This window comes from Benincasa hispida, chromosome 8 (genome assembly GCF_027475165.1).
Source record: "Benincasa hispida cultivar pf3 chromosome 8, pf3_genome.v1.1, whole genome shotgun sequence".
NCBI classification, from domain to species: Eukaryota; Viridiplantae; Streptophyta; class Magnoliopsida; order Cucurbitales; family Cucurbitaceae; genus Benincasa; species Benincasa hispida.
Window position 1 is genome coordinate 34,092,408 of NC_143485.1, and position 5,132 is coordinate 34,097,539.

Sequence of the window (5,132 nt, forward strand, 5' to 3'; positions counted from 1 at the left end):
TCTGCTTGTCTGTTTGTTTAGGGTGATATGTGGTGGCGATCTTATGGTGGACATTGTATTTGATCAACAATTTATTAATAATACGATTCATAAAGTGGGTCCCACTTATTATGGCAAGTAGAGTGCCAAAACGAGTGTTTCTCTGTAAGAACTTGGAGACTGTTGCCGCATCATTTACAACGCATGAAACAGCTTCAATCCATTTGGAAACATAGTCGACGGCCAATGATTGTTTTGCTTTTATATCTTCCAAAAGGAAAAAAAGATCTCTGAGAGTTGTTTCCTAGATCCGAAAGAGAGTACTTGGGTTCTCCCAATAACTAAAAAGTGTATCATGCCTGAATCTAGTATTTATGACCATTTGACGATGGAAATGGTCCCATGAAATCTATACCCCAGACGTCGAATAGTTCCACCTCCAATATGATGCTCATTGCCATCACATTTTTTTTTTGAAATGTTTCCAGTGCGTTGGCACTTATCACATTTCATGGAATAATCTCATGCATCCTTAAACAGAGTTGGCTAGTAATATCCATATTGTAAAACTTTTGCCGCTGTGCGCTGTCCCCTGAAATGTCCTCCATAGGGTGATTCATGACCTTGAAACAATATGTGCTGGAAAGCAGTCTCTGGAACGCAGAGTCTCAATATTTGGTCTGGTCCCCTTTTGTAAAGATTTGGCTCATCCCAGGAGTAGAATTTGCATTCATGAATGAGCCACTTCTTTTGATGGGATGTGTAATTTTTCGGAAATTGTTTGCGGACCAAGAAGTTGACAATATCTGCATACCAGGATAGTTCTTCAACCTTAAGAAACTGCTCGTCAGGGAATGATGCGTTCACCTTCGACTGAATGCGATCCACTTTAAGATTCTCTAACCTCGATAAATGGTCAGCGACGTGGTTCTCCATTCCCTTGCGGTCAATTATCTCCATATTAAATTCTTGGAGTAGGAGAACCCATCAGATTAGTCTCGGCTTTGCATCTTTTTTGGTCATTAAATATCTTATCGTCGAGTGGTCGGTGTGGACTACAACTTTTGATCCCAACAAGTAAGGTCTAAATTTTTCAATCGCAAAAATTACCATCAAAAGTTCCTTCTCTGTGGTAGTATAATTCACCTGCGTGCAGTTCAATGTTCTGCTAGCATATGCGATGAGGTGTAATATTGTCTTTAATTTTTGTGCCAAGACTGCCCCTATTGCATATCCCCTGGCATCGCACATTAGCTCGCATAGCTTTGCCCAATCGAGTACGATCAGAATTGGTGTTGTAGTCAATGCGTCCTTTAGTACTTTGAATGTGGTGAGGCAGTATGGATCAAAGTCAAAAGGTCTATCAGCTTCTAGCAACGCATTCAACGATCGAGCTATTTTGGAGAAGTCCTTCACAAATCTTTTGTAGAACCCCGCGTGTCCTAAGAAACTCCTTAAAGCTTTTACATTTGCTGGAGGTGGAAGTTTTTCTATGGCTTCAATTTTTGCTTTATCTACCTCTAGCCCATTCTTTGAAACCTTGTGCCCAAGCACAATTCCTTTTTTAACCATGAAATGGCACTTTTCCCAGTTTAGCACAGATTAGTCTCTTCACATCTTTTCAGTATTCTCTCTAAGTTTTTCAGACAGATTTCATATGTTTTCCCATAGACGGAGAAATCGTCCATAAAGATTTCAACTGAGTCCTCAAGGTACTCGGAGAAGATTTCCATCATACACCTTTGAAACATGTTGGGCGCATTGCATAGTCAAAAAGGCATGCGACAAAAGGTGAACGTTCCATATGGATAGGTGAATGTGGTCTTTTCTTGATCCTATAGTGCGATCATGATTTGGTTATAGCCTGCGTACCCATCAAGGAAATAGAAATAGTCATTCCCTGCTAGTCGGTCGAGCATATGATCAATGAAAGGTAAGGGGAAATGATCTTTCTTTGTCACTGCGTTGAGCTTCTTATAGTCCATACAAATCCGCCAACCTGTGACAGTCCTCATGGGGATCAACTCGTTGTTTGCATTGGGGACTACTATCGTCCCACCCTTCTTGGGAACGCATTGCACGGGGCTAACCCACGTGCTATCAACGGTAGGGTATATAATGCCGGCATCTAACCATTTAATGATTTCTTTTTTGACAACCTCTTTAATTGCAGGGTTTAATCTGTGTTGAGGTTCTATCGAGCCTTTCTGGTTTTCTTCGAGTCGAATTTGATGCATGCAGTACGTCGGGCTAGTACCTCTGATGCCTAGGAGCGTCCATCCGATTGCTTTAATATATTTCTAATTTCTTCATAATACTGAGCAGCGCAGTTTCTTCTTCTTTAGGTAATGCAGAGGATATGATTACTGACAAGGTTTCATTCTGGCCAAAGAAAACGTACTTCAAGTGATTTGGTAGAGTTTTCAGCTCTAGTGTAGGTGGTTGCTCTAAGGAGGGTTTCTGTGTTTTTCTATCTTCATCCAAATTCAACATTTCTTCATTGTTCACTATCTCTGTTATTTCATGGCAGGTTTCTAGGGATGTTGTTGCATCCTCTCTTTCTTCATTTTCTTCCTCGGACTCCCAATCTTCAACGCAAGTGTGTTCATCGTCGGAATCTGATAAGCCTTCCTCTTCTGGGAATTTCATTGCCTTGATAATATTAAACCTGAGCTTCTTTCCATTGATGCTCATTGTGATTTCTCCTTTGTGCACATCTATATGAGCACGACTAGTAGACAAGAATGGTCGTCCCAATATGATTGGCACATCTTTACCCACTTCATAATCTAGAATGATGAAGTCTGCAGGTAGAATGAATTTGTCTATTGTGACCAAGACATCTTTCGATTTTCCTTCAGGGTGTACTAGGGACCTATCTGCAAGTTGGAGAGTCACCATTGTGGGTGTCAGCTGACCTACATTCAATTATTTGAAGATTGAAAGGGGCATTAAGTTTATGCTTGCCCCAAGATCGCATAATGCTTGACCAATGTAGATCTCTCCTATTGAGCATGGTATTGTAAAGTTGCCTGGGTCGCGCATCTTTGGTGAGATTATAGTATTTGATTCTTGCGTTAATGCCACCGTGGTGAATTTTTCTGTGCTTCTCTTCTTCGAAGCAATATCCTTCAAAAACTTGGCATACACCGGCATCTGCTCTATCATTTCTATAAATGGAATATTGATGTGTAGCTATTTTAATATTTCCAGGAAGCGATGATACTGACCTTCGTCATTTTACTTCTTTTTCAGTCTTTGAAGAAATGGAGGTAGCTATACTTTCACTGTTCCATGGTCTGGAGGCTTAAAGGTGACCGCATCTTTAGGTTCCATAGTCTCAGACTCTTTTGACTTAGATTGCGGCAATGGTTTCTTTGATTCCATCGCAGGTTGCTCATTTGAATCGGTCTTGCTAGGCTTCTTCCTGACTTTTACCATCGTCTTTCCACTTCTTAGGGTGATTGCTTGACAGTGTTCTTTCCCTGTATTCCCTGGATTGCGTGGCAACTCAGTTGAGCTAGGCAATGTCCCTTGAGGTCTGTTCTTTAGCTCTCTTGCAATTTGTCCTATTTGAATTTCCAAATTGCAGATGGACGTAGCTTGGTTTTGAATGACTGTTTCATTCTTTTCAATGTATTGCTTTAACAAGTTCTCCAAGGATGATGGTGGTGGTGTTTGAGAGCTGCTGGCTTGCTATTGCTGTTGTTCGTTAGTTCTTTGGAAAAATCCTGGTGGTCCTTCTCTCTGAGCCAAAGGTTGGCTGCCTTATTGTTGGTTGTTTTTCCAAGCAAAATTATGGTGATTTCACCACCCTGGGTTATAAGTGTTTGAAAAGGATTGTTTTTGACAAAGTAGATTGATTGAGGATTTCGTGGACATTCCTCAACAGAATGCAGTTCTTCATATGTAACACAGCTAGTGCTTGTTTGCTCTATCACATTGACCTGCCCATTTTGAGTTCCGGAATTGTTTATTGCGATGCCTTACAACAAATTTATCATCGCATTCATCTGATTTTGCAATGATGCGATGGCACCATTACTTGCATTACCTTCTCTAGGTTTTGCTCTTTGATCTCTTTCTTACCAATCTTCGTGGTTTTTCGAGATGCGATCAAGAATATTATTTGCCTCATCAAATATTTTGTCCAGCAGACCTCCTACTACTGCTGCATTGGCAGCTGTCTGCGATGCAGAATTTAGTCCATGATAGAAAATCTCCATTTGGAGGCAATCCGACAATCCATTGTGTGGGCAGTCGCGTACTAGTCTCTTGAATCTTGCCCATGCGTCACTGAACAATTCATCTTCTTCTTGTTCAAAATTGGTGATCAATTTCATTCTTCTGGCATTCTCTGTGGGAGGGAAATATTTCTTCATAAACTTTTCCACAACTTGTTCCCATGAAGTTATCTCTCTTGGTTCGAGAGAGTAAGCCCATTTTCTTGCTTTATCACATAGTGAAAAAGGAAATAGCATAAGTCGAACCTCTTCTGGGAAAATATTAGGGAACACAAAAGTGTTACAAATTTCAATGAAGCTTCGTAGATGGGCGTGCGGATCTTCACCACGCCGTCCTCCGAACTGTCCTGCTGTTTGTTTCATTTGTAACATTACTGGCTTCATCTCGAACCTTGATCCATCCAATTCTTTTCTTACTAATGATTGCAATGATGGGCAACATTAATTTCCCTACTTTGTTGCACCGTTTAAAAGTCACTAAAAGTTTAATGTACTTGCAACAGTATGATTTTTAATGGCTTGTCAACTGAATTCGAAATCGACCGTTATCAGCTTTACGTCCCATCACGATTTATTATGTTGTCGCCTTGATGCGAGGTCTTTATGCGATCAATTTTTGAGAAACTTCTCACAATCGCATGACTTACGATCGCAACTTCAAGCGCGCTGTCGCATTGTGCCCTTGGATCGCAATTTCATATGCGCCATCGCATTGTACCTGCACAAAATAGGCAAATTAACTACTTTTATGCGATAAGCATTAGCGATCGCAATTCCTTTCAGTTTGGCGCTTTCAGACATGATATTGCCTATTTTATCATCGCTTTCTCTCATTGTTTTACTAATTTGAGCTGTAATAACTTGTATTTCTACCAGTTATCAGGACATTGGGGTCAATGAACGACCCAT

The 5,132-nt window shown here is 40.6% G+C and overlaps 1 non-coding gene across 1 annotated transcript; it reads left to right on the plus strand.

Moving 5' to 3' along the window:
• Nucleotides 1-4,221: 4,221 nt before the first annotated feature.
• On the plus strand, nt 4,222-4,328 carry LOC120084258 (small nucleolar RNA R71). The gene has a single exon (XR_005483624.1). It is a non-coding gene; the product is annotated as a small nucleolar RNA R71 (small nucleolar RNA).
• The last annotated feature ends 804 nt before the right edge of the window (nt 4,329-5,132 follow it).